This window comes from Balaenoptera ricei, chromosome 6 (assembly GCF_028023285.1).
Source record: "Balaenoptera ricei isolate mBalRic1 chromosome 6, mBalRic1.hap2, whole genome shotgun sequence".
Taxonomy (NCBI): Eukaryota; Metazoa; Chordata; class Mammalia; order Artiodactyla; family Balaenopteridae; genus Balaenoptera; species Balaenoptera ricei.
The window spans coordinates 93,788,470-93,806,087 of record NC_082644.1 but is presented as its reverse complement, the minus strand read 5'-3'; positions in this window follow the sequence as shown (position 1 = coordinate 93,806,087).

Genomic DNA, 17,618 nt, shown 5'->3' with positions numbered 1-17,618 from the left:
AAGAAGGATAAATACTTGAAAATAAACATAAGATTTATTCAAATTGCTAATAAGCAAAGCAAGGGAAAACTTGAAGGCAACTAGAAGAAATACGAGAGTACATAAAAAGAAGAAAGATAATGTCTTCATAGTGGCAGAATATGTGCCAATGGGATGACCATAGAATACTACAAGAAAAGAAAAAAAAAAATTAACCCAGAATGCTATAACCAGTGAAAATATCTTTCAAACTCGGAGATAAAATAAGGAATTTAAAATAGAATAGAAACAAAACTGAGAAAATTCATTAATACTAGGTCAGCACTACAAGAAATATTTTAAAAAGTATTTCAGACAGAAAGAGTAATATAGTTCAGGATAGAACTTAAATCAACACAAAGAAATGAAGATGTCTGGGAAATGATGCAATTCAAAGAAATTCTGAGTGATTAGTTTTAATCACTCTAGAAGTGATTATATTGTCTAAATCAGGGATTGGCAAACTTTTTTGTCAAGGAAGAGTGAGTAAATATTTTAGACTTTGATTTCTGTTGCAGCTACTCAGCTTCACTGCTTTAGTGTGAAACCAGTTATAGACAATAGGTAAACAAATGGATATGGCTCTATTCCAATAAAACTTTATTTAACTCTGGTGGGTGGCAATATTTGGCTTACAGATCATAATTTGCCACCTTCTTATCTAAAGTAAAACTAGTTTTGATATACTGTGGATTTACAGCATATGTTTAAAAAAGTAAGGCAATATTAGCACAGAAGATGGGATAAAAGAATTAAAAACATACTGCTAGAAGTTTCTTTAACTGTATGTAAAGCAATATAATAGTATGTATAAGAAGACACTGATTGGGGCTTCCCTGGTGGCACAGTGGTTAAGAATCCGCCTGCCAATGCAGGGGACACAGGTTCGAGCCCTGGTCTGGGAAGATCCCACATGCCGTGGAGAAGCTAAGCCTGTGTACCACAACTACTGAGCCTGTGCTCTAGAGCCTGCAAGCCACAACTACTGAAGCCCACGTGCCTAGAGCCCATGCTCCACAACAAGAGAAGCCACCGCCATGAGAAGCCCACGCACCACAATGAAGAGTAGCCCCCACTCGCCGCAACTAGAGAAAGCCTGCCTGCAGCAACGAAGACCCAACACAGCCAAAAATAAAAGTAAATTAAAAAAAAAAAAAAGACACTGATTTGTTAAAATGCATGTTTTAAACCCTGGGGAAACCACTATTTTTGAACAAAGGTATACATATAAACCTAATAGTGGACATAAAATGAAACCACAAAACCCAAAATAATCCCAGGGCAGAAAAAAGAGGAAAGAGTAAATAAGAAACAACAAGTAAAACAAATAGAAAATGAGAAGCAAGATCATATATATTAATCCATCCATATTAATGAGTATTGTATAGGGAAATGGTCTGAATGCACCATATAAAGGCAGTGATAATGAGACTGGATATTTTAAAAAAAGCAAACCCAACTATGTGCTGTCTACAAGTAACCCACTTTTAATAACATAAGACATATATATGTTAAAATTAAAAGAATATACCAAAATATATTACATAAGCATTACTTAAAGCTGGAGTAGCTTTATTAAATACAGTGTTCAGAATATGAGTCTGAGTCTGTTTTCGTTTTGTTTTACTTTTTTGATTCTGCATATAAGTGAGATCATGTGGTATTTGTCTGTCTTTGTCTGACTTATTTCACTTAGCATAATACTTTCTAAATCCATCTATATTGTGGCAAATGACAATATTTCATTTTTTATAGCTGAGTAATATTCCATGGTGTATATATACACCACAATTTTTTTAATCCATTTTGTCTATTGATGGACATTTAGATTGTTTCCATACCTTGGCTACTGTAAATAATGCTGTAATGAACATTGGAGTGCATATAATTTTTTGAATTAGTATTTCGGTTTTCTTTGAATAAGTAACCAGGAGTAAAATTGCTGGATTATAACAGTTCAGTTTTTAAATTTTTGAGGAACCTTCATTCTATTTTCCCTAATGGCTGCACCAATTTATATTCCTGTGAACACTGCACAAGTTTCCTTTCCTTCACATAACCACCAACACTTATTTATTGTCTTGATTATAACCATTCCAGCAGGTGTGAAGTGGTAGCTCATCCTGGTTTTGATTTGCAATTCCTTCATGGTTAGTAATGCTTCCTTTCATGAGTCGGTTGGTCATCCATATGTCTTCCTCAGAAAAATGTATATTTAGGTCCTCTGCCCATTTTTAATCCAGTTGTTGTTGTCACTGTTTTCAACATTGAGTTGTATGAGCTCTTTGTATATTTTTTATATTAATCCCTTATTATATATATCATTTGCAAATATCTTCTCCCACTTAGTAGGCTGCCTTTGTGTTTGTTGGTGGTTTCCTTTTCTGTTAAAAAGCTTTTTAGTTTGATGTAATTCCATTCGTTTATTTTTGCTTTTTTTTCCCTTGCCTGAGGAGACATATCTAAAATTTGCTAAGGTTTATATGTGTTCTGCTTTTTTTTAAATTAATTTTTATTGGAATATAGTTGCTTTACAATGTTGTGTTAGTTTCTGCTGTACAGCAAAGTGAATCAGTTATACATATACATATATCCACTCTTTTTTCGGTTTCCTTCCCATTTAGGTCACCACAGATCAGAGTAGAGTTTCCTGTGCTATACAGTAGGTTCTCATTAGTTATCTGTTTTATACATAGTAGTGTATGTATGTTAATCCCAATATCCTAGTTCGTCCCACCACCTCCCCCCTTCCCCCTTTGGTAACCATAAGTTTGTTCTCTACATCTGTGATTCTATTTCTGCTTTGCCAATAAGTTCATCTGTATCATTTTCCTAAATTCCACATATAAGTGATATTATACGATATTTGTTTTTCTCTTTCTGACTTACTTCACTCTGTATGACAATCTCTAGGTCCATCCACGTCTCTGCAAATGGCACTATTTCATTCCTTTTTATGGCTGAGTAGTATTCCATTGTATATATGTACCACATCTCCTTTGTCCATTCATCTGGTGATGGGCATTTAGGTTGTTTCCATGTCCTGGCTATTGTAAATAGTGCTTCAGTGAACACTGGGGTGCATGCATCCTTTCGAATCATGATTTTCTCCAGATATATGCCTTAGAGTAGGGTTGCTGGGTCATATGGTAGCTCTATTTTTAGTTTTAGAGTGTTCTGCTTTTTTTTTTTTCTCTAGGAGTTTTATGGTTTTCGGTCTTACATTTAGGTCTATAATGCATTTTGAGTTTATTTCTGTATGTGGTGTTAGATAATGTTTCACTTTCATTCTTTTACATGTGGCTGTACAGTTTTTGCAATACCACTTAATTGAAGAGACTGTCTTTTCTCCATTGTATAGACTTGCCTCCTTTTTATGTACATTAATTGACCATAAGTGTGCAGGTTTATTTCTGGGTGCTCTGTTCTGTTCCATTAATCTATGTGTCTGTTTTTGTGCCAGAACCATTATGTTTTGAATACTATAGCTTTGCAGCATAGTCAGGTTCAGGGGGTGTGATTTCTCCAGCTCTGTGCTTCTTTCTAAAGATTGTTTTGGCTATTTGGGGTCTTTTGTTTTTCTAAACATATTTTAAAATTATTTGTTCTAGTTCTGTGAAAAATGCCATTGGTATTTTGATAGGGAGTGCACTGAATTTATAGATTGCCTTGGGTAGTATGGTCATTTTAACAATATTAAGTCTTCCAAACCAAGAACATGGTATATCTTTCCATCTGTTTGTGTAGTCTTTAATTTCTTTCATCATTGCCTTCTTGTTTTCCAAGTACAGGTCTTTTAACTACTTAAGTAGGTTTATTCCTAGGTATTTTATTCTTTCTGATTCAATGGTAAATGAGATTGTTTCCTTAATTTCTGTTTCTGATGATTCATTTAGGGTATAGAAAGGTAACAGATTTCTATATATTAATTTTATACCCTGCAACTTTACCAAATTCATTGATGAACTCTAATAATTTTCTGGTGGTGTCTTTAGGATTTCCTAGGTATAGTATTCATGTCATCTGCAAACAGTGACAGTTTTAGTTCTTCTTTTCCAATTGGATTCCTTTTGTTTCTTCTTTTTGTCTGATTGCCGTGATTAGGACTTCCAATACTATGTTGAATAAAAGTGACAAGAGTGGGAGTCCTTGTCTTATTCCTGATCTTAGACGAAATGCTTTCAGCTTTTCACCATTGAGTATAGCTGTGGGTTTGTCTTATATGACCTTTATTATGTTGAGGTATGTTCCTTCTATGTCCACATTCTGAGCACTCTTTGACATAAATTATAGCAATATTTTTTTTGAATCTGTCTCCTAAAGCAAAGGAAATAAAAGCAAAAATAAACAAATGGAACCTAATTAAGCTTAAAAGCTGTTGCACAGCAAAGAAACCATCAACAAAATAAAAAGACAACCTACTGAATAGGAGAAAATATTTGCAAATGATGTAACCAATAAGAGGTTAATATCCAACATATATAAACAGCTTATACGACTCAACATCAAAAAAAAGTAAACAACCTGATTAAAAAATGGGCAGAGGAACTGAATAGACATTTTTCCAAGGAGGAAATGCAGATGGACAAAAGGCACATGTAAAATGCTCAGCATCCTTAATAATCAGGGAAATACAAATTAAAACAATTAGATATCACTTCACATCTGTCAGAATGACTGTCATCAGAAAGAACACAAATAACAAATGTTGGTGTGGATGTGGAGTAAAGGGAACCACATGTACTGTTGATGGGAATGTAAATTGGTGCAGCCACTGTGGAAGACAGCATGGAGGTTTCTGAAGAAACTAAAATTAGAACTACCGTATGACTCAGCATTTCCACTTCTGGGTACATATCTGAAAATCACAAAAACACTAATTTGAAAAGATACGTGCACCCCAGTGTGCCTAGCAGCATTATTTACAGTTGCCAAGATATGGATGCACCCTAAGTGTCCATCAACAGATGAATGGATTAAGAACATGTGGTATATATATACAATGGAATACTACTCAACCATGAAAAAAGAATGAAATTTTGCCATTTGCAACAACATGGTTGGACTTGGAGGGTATTATGCTAACTGATATAAGACAGAGGAAGACACTCAATGATATCACTTTTATGTGGAATCTAAAAACTACAACAAGCTAGTCAATATAACAAAAATGAAGCAGACTCACAGACATAGAGAACAAACTAGTGGTTACCAGTGGGGGGAGGGTGGGGGGCAATATAGTGGTAGAGGATAAAGAGATACAAATTATTATGTATAAAGTAAGTTATAAGGATATATTGTAGAACATGGGTAATGGAGCTAATATTTTATAATAAGTATAAATGGATTATAACTTTTAAAAATTGTGAATCACTATATGTACACCTGTAACTATTACAATATTGTAAGTTAACTATAATTCAATTTTTAAAAATTGAGAAAATGAAAAAAATATTGTTAAGATCCACGTCAAAGAGTGTACTGCCTATGCTTCCTTCTAGGAGTTTTATGATTTCAGGTCATACATTTAAGCCTTTAATCCATTTTGAGTTTATTTTTGTATATGGTGTGAGAAAGTAGTCTAGTTTGAATCTTTTGCATCAGCTGTTCAGTTTTCCCAACAACATTTATTGAAGAAGCTGCCTTTCCCCATAGTATATTCTTGCACCTTTTGATTAATTGATCATAGATGGGTGGGTTCATTTCTGGGATTTCTGTTGTGATCCTTCCAGCTTTGTGTCTGTTTTTGTGCAACAACCTGGCTGTTTGACTTCCTGCAGCTTTGTAGTATAGTTAGAAATCAGGGAATATGGTGACTTCAGCTTTGTTCTTTTTTCTAAAGATTTCTTTGGCTATTCAGGGTCATTTCTATTTCCTCAAAACTTTAGAATTATTTTTCCTAGTTCTGTGAAAAATTTCATTGGTATTTTGATACAGATTGAACTGAATCTGTAGATTGCCTTGGGGTATGTTCATTTTAACATTATTAATTCTTCCAGTCCATGATGAGCACAGTATATTTTTCTCTTTGTGTGGTCTTCAGTTTCTTTCATCAATGTCTGAAAGTTTTCCAAGTACAAGTCTTTTACCTCTTTGCTTAGATTTACTTCCATCTATTTCATTCTTTTTGATACAGTTGTAACTGGAAATGTTTTCTTAATTTCTTTTTCTGATAATGTGTTTTTTCTATGGAGAAACACAATGTATAGTGATTTCTGTATATTAATTTTGTTTCCTGCAACTTTACTGAATTCATTTATTAGTTCTAGTGGGTTTTTGGTGAAATATTTAGTATTATCTACAGTATTATCATGTCATCTGCAAACAGTGACAGTTTTACCTCTTTATTTTGAATTTGGATTTATGTTACTTCTTTTTCTTGTCTGATTGCTGTGGCTAGTACTTTCAGTACTATGTTGAATAAAAGTTGTGAGGGTGGCCTTCTTTATCTTAGAGGAGATGCTTTCATATTTTTACTTTAGGGTATGAAGTTGGCTGTAGGTTTGTCATAATGGTCTTTATTATGATGAGGTACATTTCCTCTATACCCACTTTGTTGAGAGTTTTTATCATGAATGGATGTTGAATTTTGTTAGAAGCTTTTTCTGCATCTATTGAGATGATCTTATGATTTTTTTCCTTCAATTTGTTAAAGTGGCATATTGTGTTAATTATTTGTGGATATTAAACTTTCCTTTTATCCCTGTGCTAAACCCTCTTGATCATGGTGTATGATCCTTTTGATGTATTGTTGAATTTGGTTTGCTAATATTTTGCTGAGGATTTTTGCATCTGTGTTCATCAATGATATTGGCCTGTAATTTGTGTGTGTGTGCGGGAGGTGTGTCTTTTTCTGCTTTTGGTATCAGGACAATGCTGGTCTCACAGAATGAGTTCCGTTCTCTTCCATTTTTTTTTTAATAGTTTGAGAAGGAAAGGTGTTAACTCTTCTCAGTTTGGTAGAATCCACCTGTGACGCCATCTGGTCTTGGGTGTTTGTTGGGAGTTCTTTTTATTAGTGATTCAGTTTCATTACTGGTAATCGATATGATCGTGTTTTCTATTTATTCATGATTCTCTTGGGAAATTTTACATTTTTAGGAATTTATCCATTTCTTCTAGTTTTCTATTTTATTTGTGCATAAATGTTCATAGTAATCTTTTTGAACCTCTGTGTTTCTTTGGTGTCAGTTGTAATTTCTCTTCTTTTATTTCTGATTTCATTTATTTGGGCCCTTTCTCTTTTGTTCTTGATGAGTCTGGCTAAAGGTTTATCAGTTAAAAAATAAAAATCTTTTAAAAGAACAACCTGTTAGTTTCATTGACCTTTTCTATTGTTCTTAAAATCTCTGTTTCATTTATTTTCACTCTGATCTTAATTCATTCCTTCTACTAGCTTTGAGCATTGTTCGTTCTTTTTCTAGTTCCTTTAGATGTAAGGTTAGATTGCTTATTTGGGGTTTTTTCTTGTTTCCTGAGGTAGGTATCACTATAAACTTCCCTCTCAGAACTGCTTTTGCTGTAACCCATAGATTTTGTATCATGTGTTTCCATTTTCATTTGTTGCCAAGTATTTTTTAATTTCCTCTTTGACTTTTTCAGTGATACATTGGTTGTGTAGTAACCATATTGTTTAGCCTTCATGTGTTTGTGTTTTTTGCAGTTTCTTTTTTCCTTGTAGTTGATTTCTGGTTGTTTACTGTTGTGGTCCATAAATATGCTTCATAGGATTTCAGTCTCTTTAAATGTACTGAAACTTGTTTTGTCACCTAGCATGTAATCTGTCAAGTTCCATGTGCACTTGAAAACAGTGTATAGGGGCCTGGGGAGTATGCTAAGCTCCCCGGCCCATCTCCTGCCCTCCAAAGCCCACTCCAGGATGCGTGGGTCCTGTGGGCATAGGAGCGAGGCTGGGGAGATCAGGAGAGGCAGGCGGGAGGGGCCCTCCAGGACAGGAGGAGCAGGAGAGGAGTGGAGGGCATCTGCCCCACCCACTTGAGCACAGGAAGCCTGCTGAGCTCCCAGGTGGGGTACCCCACCCTCTGAGACCAGAGGCGGGAGGCACGCCTGGGGCCCTTCTGTTCTGTTGAGCCTAAGCCCCACCCACCATACCCCCACTCCGCCCTTTCCAGCCCTTGGGTACTAAGCATAGGCCCTGCCCACAGCCCAAACCTCAGCTTTGCTTAGGCCCCTGCCCTCCACAGCCAAGGCCTTTTCCACCCTTTTTTTTTTTTTTTTTGCCACCCCACATGGCTTGCAGGATGTTGGTTCACGAGCCAGGGGTTGGGCTGAAGCTCCTGCAGTGGGAAGTACAAGTCTGAACCACTGGACTAATAGAGAACCTCAGAACCCAGGGAATATTCATCAGAGTGAGGTCTCCAAGAGGTCCTCATCTCAGCACCAAGACCCAGCTCTACCCAACAGCCTACAAACTGCAGTGTTTGAAGCCTCAGGCCAAACAATGTGTAAGACAGGGACACAATCCCACTCATAAAAAAAATGAGACAGTAAAAAAATATGTCACAGAGGAAGGAGCAAGGTAAAAATCTACAGGACCCAATAAATGAAGAGGAAGTAGGCAATCTACCTGAAAAAGAATTCAGAGTAATGAGTAAAGATGATCCAGAACCTCGGAAATAGAATGGCGGCACGGATTGAGAAAGTACAAGAAATGATTAACAAAGATCTAGAAGAACTAAAGAACAAACAAACAGAGATGAACAATAAAATAACTGAAATGAAAAATACACTAGAAGGAATCGATAACAGAATAACTGAGGCAGAAGAACGAATAAGTGAGCTGGAAGACAAAATGGTGGAAAAAACTGCCAAGGAGCAGAATAAAGAAAAAAGAATGAAAAGAATTGAAGACAATCTCAGAGACCTCTGGGACAACACTAAACACACCAACATTCGAAATATAGGGGTCCCAGGAGAAAAAGAAAAAAAGAAAGGGTCTGACAAAATATTTGAAGAGATTACAGTTGAAAATTTCCCTAACATGGGAAAGGAAATAGTCACCCAAGTCCAGGAAGCACAGAGAGTCCCATACAGGATAAACCCTAGGAGAAACAGACGAAGACACATATTAATCAAAGTAACAAAAATTAAATTCAGAGAAAAAATATTAAAAGCAGCAAGGGAAAGACAAAAAATAACATACAAAGGAATCACCATAAGGTTATCAGCTGATTTTTCAGCAGAAACACTGCAGGCCAGAAGGGAGTGGCGGGGTATACTTAAAGTGATGAAAGAGAAAAACTTACAACCAAGATTACTCTACCTGGCAAGGATCTCATTCAGATTTCATGGAGAAATCAAAAGCTTCTCAGACAAGCAAAAGCTAAGAGAATTCACCACCACCAAACCAGCTTTACAACAAATGCTAAAGAAACTTCTCTAAGTAGGAAACACAAGAGAAGGAGAAGACCCACGAAAACAACCCCAAAACAATTAAGAAAACGGTAATAGGAACATACAAATCGATAATAACCTTGAATGTAAATGGATTAAATGCCCCAACCAAAAGACACAGACTGGCTGAATGGATACAAAAACAAGACCCATATATATGCTGTCTAACCCACTTCGGACCTAGGCACACATACACACTGAAAGTGAGGGGATGGAAAAAGATATTACATGCAAATGGAAATCAAAAGAAAGCTGGAGTAGCAATACTCATATCAGATAAAATAGACTTTAAAATAAAGAATGTTACAAGAGACAAGGAAGGACATAATGATCAAGGGATCAATCCAAGAAGAAGATATAACAATTATAAATGTTTATGCACCCAACATAGGAGCAGCTGAATACATAAGACAAATGCTAACAACCATAAAAGGGAAAATTGACAGTAACACAATAATAGTAGGGGACTGTAACACCCCACTTACACCAATGGACAGATCATCCAAACAGAAAATCAATAAGGAAACAGAAGCTTTAAATGGCACAATAGACCAGATAGACTTAAGTGATATTTATAGAACGTTCCACCCGAAAGTGGCAGAATACACTTTCTTCTCAAGAGCACACAGAACAGTTTCCAGGATTAAATCACATCTTGGATCACAAATCAAGCCTCAAAAATTTAAGAAAATTGAAATCATATCAAGCATCTTTTCTGACCACAATGCTATGAGATTGGAAATCAATTACAGGAAACAATCTGAAACAAACATAAATATATGGAGGCTAAACAGCATGCTACTAAACAACCCTAAATAACCTGGAGATCACTGAAGAAATCAAAGAAAAAATAAATAAATACGTAGAAACAAATGACAATGAAAACACAATGACCCAAAACCTATGGGACACAGCAAAAGCAGTTCTAAGAGGAAAGTTTATATCAATTCAATCTCACCTCAAGAAACAAGAAAAATCTGAAATAAACAATCTAACCCTACACCTAAAGCAACTAGAGAAAGAAGAACAAAGAAAACCCAAAGTCAGTAGAAGGAAGGAAATCATAAAGGTCAGAGCAGAAATAAATAGACATGAAGAAAAGAGTAGCAAATATCAATAAAACTAAAAACTGGTTCTTTGAGAAGATAAACAAAATTGATAAACCCTTAGCCAGACTCATCAAGAAAAAAAGGGAGAGCACTCAAATCAATAAAATTAGAAATAAGAAAGGAGAAATTAAAACTAACACCACAGAAAGACAAAGGATTATAAGAGACTACTACAAACAACTGTATGCCAATAAAACGGACAACCACGAAGAAATGGACAAATTCTTGGAAAGGTGCAATTTTCCAAGACTGAACCAGGAAGAATTAGAAAATATAAACAGACCTATCACAGGTAGTGAAGTTGAAAGGGTAATTAAAAATCTTCCAACAAACAAAAGTCCAAGACCAGATGGTTTCAGAGGCGAATTCTAACATTTCGAGAAGAGGTAACACTGAGCCTTCTCAAACTCTTCCAAAAAACTGCAGAGAGGGAAACACTCCCAAATTCATTCTATAAAGCCACCATCACCCAGATACCAAAACCAGAAAAAGATATCACAAAAATAGAAAATGATAGACCAGTATCACTGATGAACATAGATACAAAAATCCTGAACAAAATACTAGCAAACAGAAGCCAACAACATATTAAAACGATCATACACCATGATCAAGTGGGATTTATCCCAGAGAGGCAAGGATTCTTCACTATACACAAATCAATGTGATACAAGCTTTTGACAGAATTCAACACCCATTTATGATAAAAACTCTCCAGAAAATGGGCATAGAGGGAAACTACCTCAACATAATAAAGGCCATAAATGACAAACAAACCCACAGCAAACATCATACCCAATGGTGAAAAACTGAAAGCATTTCCACTAGGATCAGGAACAAAACAAGGACGTCCACTCTCGCCACTCTTATTCTACATAGTTTTGGAAGTCCTAGCCATGGCAATCAGAAAAAAAAAGAAATAAAAGGAGTACAAATTGGAAAAGAAGAAGCAAAACTGTCACTGTTTGCAGATGACATGGTTCTATACATAGAAAGTCCTAAAGATGCCACCAGAAAACTACTGGAAGTAATCAATGAATTTGGTAACGTTGCAGGATACAAAATGAATGCACAGAAATCTCTGGCATTACTATACACTAACAATGAAAAATCAGAAAGAGAAATTAAGGAAACAATCCCATTTACCATCGCAACAAAAAGAATAAAATACCTGGGAATAAACCTACCTAAGGAGACAAAAGGCTTTAGTCAGAAAACTATAAAACACTGATGAAAGCAAAGATGACACAAAGAGATGGAGAAATATACCATGTTCTTGTACTGGAAGAATCAATACTGTGAAAATGACTATACTACTGAAAGCAATCTACAGATTTAATGCAATCCCCATCAAACTACCAATGGCCTTCTTCACAGAATTAGAACAAAAAATATTATAATTCATATGGAAACACAAAAGACCCCGAATAGCCAAACCAATCTTGAGAAAGAAAAACGGAGCTGAAGGAATCAGTCTCCTCAACTTCAAACTATAATACAAAACTACAGTAATCAAGACAGTATGATACTGACACAAAAACAGAAATATAGATCAATGGAACAGGATAGAAAGCCCAGAGATAAACCCATGCACATATGGTCACCTTATCTTTGATAAAGGAGGCAAGCATATACAGTGGAGAAAAGACAGCCTCTTCAATAAGTGGTGCTGGGAAAATTGGACAGGTACATGTAAAAGTATGAAACTAGAACACTCCCTGACACCATACACAAAAATAAACTCAAAATGGATTAAAGACCTAAATGTAAGACTGGGCAGGAAGAACACTCTTTGACATAAACCACAGCAAGTTCTTTTTTGACCCACCTCCTAGAATAATGGAAATAAAAACTGAAATAAACAGATGGGACCTAATGAAACTTCAAAGCTTTTGCACGGCAAAGGAATCCATAAACAAGATGAAAAGACAACCTTTAGAATGGGAGAAAATATTTGCAAATGAAACAACAGACAAAGGATCAATCTCCAAAATATACAAACAGCTCATGGAGCTCAATATCAAAAAAACAAAGAACCCAATTAAAAAATGGGCAGAAGACCTAAATAGACATTTCACCAAAGGAGACATACAGATGGCCAAGAGGCACATGAAAAGATGCTCAATATCACTAATTATTAGAGAAATGCAAATCAAAGCTACACTGAGGTATCACCTCACACCGGTCAGAATGGCCATTATCAATAAATCTAGAAACAATAAATGGTGGAAAAGGTGTGGTGAAAAAGAAACCCTCCTGCACTGTTGATGGGAATGTAAATTGATACCACCTCTATGGAGAACAGTATGGAGGTTCCTTGAGAAACTAAAAATAGAACTACCATATGACCCAGCAATCCCACTACTGGGCATATACCCTGAGAAAACCATAATTCAAAAAGAGACATGTACCACAATGTTCATTGCAACACTACTTATAATAGCCAGGACATGGAAGCAACCTAAACGTCCATTGACAGATGAATGGATAAAAAGATGTGGTACATATATACAATGGAACATTACTCAGCCATAAAAGGAAACAAAATTGAGTTATTTGTAGTGAGGTGGGTGGACCTAGAGTCTGTCATACAGAGTGAAGTAAGTCAGAAAGAGAAAAACAAATACCATATGCTAACACATATGTATGGAATCTACACACAAAAAATGGTACTGATGAACCTAGTGGCAGGGTAGGAATAAAGACGCAGACATAGAGAATGGACTTGAGGACATGGGGGTGGAGGGGGAAGCTGGGGCAAAGTGAGAGTAGCATCGACATATGTACACTACCGAATGTGAAATAGATAGCTAATGGGGAGCAGCAGCATAGCACAGGGAGATCAGGTCAGTGCTTTGCCATGAACTATAGCCATGGGATAGGGAGTGTGGGAGGGAGGCTCAAGAGGGAGGTGATATGGGGATATATGTATTCATGTGAATGATTCACTTTGTTGTACAACAGCAGCTAACACAGTATTGTGAAGCAATTATACTCCAATAAAGATCTATTAAAAAAAAAATAAAGGTCTGTAACTACTGATAGAAGGGAATTTCCTTAATCTGATAAAAAAAAAGTATGTACAAAAAAATAAAATAAAATAATGTATATACTTGCTTTTAAGTGAAATGTTCTATATGTGTCTATTAAGTTCATCTGATCTAATGTGTCTTAAGGCCAGTGTTTCCTTATTGATTTTTTGTCTGGATTATTTGTCCATTGATATAAATTGGGTGCTAAGGTCCCCTAGTATTACAGTGTTAGTGTGAATTTTTCCCTTTATTTCTATTAATATTTGCTTTATGTTTTCAGTGCTCCTATGTTGGTTGCTTATATATATTTACAGTTGGCATATATCCTTGTTGGACTGATCTCTTTATCATTATATGAAGTGCTGCTTTGTTTCTTGTTACAGTCTTTGTTTTAAAGAGTATTTTGTTTCATTTAAGTACTGCCACTCCGGCTTTCATTTCTTTTCATTTCAAGTTGCATGTAATCCGTTTTTCCTTCCCCTCACTTTCAGTCTGTGCATGTTTTTAGATCTGAAGTCTCTTGTAGGCAGCATCTTTATGGATCTCATTTTTTATCCATTCAGTCACTCAGTCTTTTGAGTGGATCATTTAGTACATTTACACTTAAAGTTGTTAATTGATAGGTATGTACTTATTGCCATTTTTAAATTGTTTTCTATGATTTGATGCTTGTCTTTAGTGTTTATGATTTGATGACTATTGTTAGTATTATGTTTGGATTGCTTTCTCTTATTTTATGTTGATGATCTCTTGAGTTTAAATGTATTCTAACCATCCTGCATTCCCCTCTGCCCTCCCACCCCAGCACTTTTAATTTTGTAATGTCCTGTTTTATATCTTTTTGTTTTGTGTATTCCTGTACTACTTATTGTGGATACAGATGATTAACTATTGTCTTTTAACCTTGTTACTAGCTTTGTAAGTGGTTGGTCTACTACCTTTACTGTATGTTTGCCTTCACCAATGACATTTTTCCTTTCATAATTTTCATGTTTCTAGCTGTGGTCTTTTCTTTTTTGCTTAGAGAAGTCCCTTTAACCTTTCTTGTCAGCTAGTTTAGTGGTGCTAAACTCATATATTTTGCTTGTCTGTGAAGATCTTTATCTCTTTTTCAAACCTGAATGATAGCCTTGCTGGGTAGAGTGTTCTTGGTTGTCAGATTTTACTTTCATCACTTTGAATACATCACCTCTGGCTTGCAAATTTCTGCTGAAAAGTCAGTTCATAGTCTCAAAGGCATTCCCTTGTACGTAACCTGGGAAATCTTTTTCTTTTGCTGCTTTTAGTATTCTCTCTTTTTTGCTGTGTTGATTACAAATATGTGTTTGGGTGGACCTCTTTGGGCTCATCTTGTTTGGGACTCTCTATACGTCCTGGACATGCATGTTTGTTCCTTTCCTAGGTTAGGTAAGTTTTCAGCTATTATTTTTTCAAATGAGTTCTTTACCCTTTCTCTCATGCCCTTCTGGGACCTCTATCATGTGAATCGTATGTTTGATGTTGTCTCAGATGTCATTTAAACTATCCTTATATTTTAAGGTTTTTAAAATTGTTTTCTCTTCAGCTTGGATGATTTACACTGCTGTGTCTTCTAGTTCACCAATCTGTTCCTTTGTATCATCTAGTTTACTGTTGATTCTTTCTATTGTATTTTTTAAATTTCAGTATTCGTCAGCTCTATTTTGTTCTTTATATTTTCTACCTCTTAATTAAACTTCTCTTTATGTTCATTCATTCCTTTCCCAAGTTCATTGAGTATGTTCACAATCAAAACCTTGAACTCTTTTTCAAATAGATTGCTTATCTCCACTTCACTTATTTCTTCTTTGGGGTTTTTTGTTCCTTCATTTGGAGCATATTCCTCTGTTGCCTCATTTTGCTTCAATTCTCTTTTATTTCTATGTATTAAGTAGGTCAGTTACATTTCCTGGTCATGAATAAGTAGCCTTATGTAGTAGATGTTCTGTGGGGCCCAGCAGCACAGTGCTCTCTGGTCGCCAGAGTCTTATGCTCTAGGATGCCCTCTATGTGGGCTGCAAGGGCCCTTCTGTTGTGGTGGGGCTGACTAATGTGGGCATTCTGTTAAGCAGAGCTGTCCCTTGGTCTGGTTGGCTGCCAGGCCCTGCCTTGTGCTGAGAGTCCTGGCCTGCTGGTGAGCATGGCCTGGTCTTGGTGACAGTCTCTGGGGCCAAGGTCAGGGGGCTTGTGACTGGTGCCAGCCCACTGGTGTGTAGGTAAACCCTTGGCTATTATATGCTATAGGGAGTACTACAAAATGGTGCTTCCAGCACCAGTGTCCTTTTGTTAGAATGAGCTCCCAAATATTGATGTTGCCAGCATCTGTGTCCCCTGGAGGAGAGCCAGTTTCCTCCTGCTTCTCCAGAAGGCTCTCCAAGATCAGCAAGTGAGTCTGACCCAGGCTCCTTTCAAATTACTGCCTGTGCATTGGGACTCAGAGCATGTGAGATTTTGTGCTCGCCCTTTAAGTGCCAAGTCTCTATTTCTCAAGTCCTCTGGCTTTCCTGTATGCAAGCCCTGCTGACCTTCAAAGCCACATTCTGGGGACTTGTCTTCCTGGTGCAGGAACCCTGGGCTGGGTTGCCTGATGTGGGGCTCAAACCCGTCACTTTTTGGGTAGAAGGAACCTCAGCAGTTGTGATTATCCTCCCATTTTGTGGATTGTCTGACTGTGGGTGTGGGCCTTGTCTATACCATGTCTCCACCTCTCCTAGGCTTCTCATTATGTATCCTTTATATGTTTATTTATGGAAAATATTTTCTGCTAGTCTTCAAGTGTTCTCAAATATAGTTACTGTGTAAAGAGTTGTATTTGGTGTGCCTATGGGAGGAAGTGAACTCAGGATTTTCTACTTTGCCATCTTGGCTACATCTCTCTTATCTGGAAAATCCTTAATTATTTGGAAATAAAACTCATGTTTCTAATAACCCCAGGTAAAGATAGTTCCCCACAACAAACAATTATTTATCCCAAAATGTAAACAGTGCTGAGGTTGGGTATAGTGGAAACACTCAGATTTTTTCCTTCCTGAGTAGGGGAAATCCCAGTTCTTCCCTACTATGTGTTTCTCTCCTGAGAGTCTCAGTTACCATTCACACAAAACACTTCACTTCTAACATTTCTGGTCACCTAATATATGGAGGTTTTTCCCTACATCAGCAAGTAATTCTTGGACACCAGCAGGGTATCCAAGAATTCAGCTCAATTTTGGCATTATCTACCCAGAGAGATAGCATCCGATCTCACAGGTAAGGGCTAAGTCCCATAAGACTGCCTGTCCCTCCTCCAGCCCCGCCTCCCTTCAGATACCAGTAGCAAACCCAGGTTATCATCTTGTGCTTTTGACCAACCAGCTCTAGATTAGGGGTTCCAACGACCTTCTCCTTGGGTTTGATTAATTTGCTAGAGTAGCTTATAGAACTCAAACATTTACTTACATTTACCACTTTATTAAAAGATACAATGAATGATACAGATGAACATTCAGGTTGAAGAGATGTGTAGGGCAAGGTATGAGTGAAGGGGCACAGAACTTCTGTATCCTCTCTAGGAGTGTCATTCTTCCAGCACCCCCATGTGTTCATCAACCCTAAACCTCTCTGAACTGCCAACTCTTGGGATTTTATGGAGGCTTCCTTGTGCAGGCATGATCAATTATAAACTTCATTCCCAATCCCTCTCCTCTCTCTGGAGGGTGGGGGTTGGACCTGAAAGTTCCACGCTTGGTCTTCTTGGTGACCAGACTCCATCCAAGAACCATCCAGGAGCCACTCAGAGTCACCTTCTAGGAACAAAAGATGTACATAATGCTCTTATCACTTAGGAATTTATAAAGGTTTTTGGAATTCTGTGCCAGGAACTGGGGGCAGAGACCAATATATATAATTTCTATTATCTCACATTGAGAAACCCTCTTTCAGAAAATAGAAGAGGAGGAAATAATGTAAAATTAATATTTTATGTTAACTATAAAAAATTAATGCCATAATTAGTACCAAAAACCTAGGAAGAAATCAGAAGAAGAAC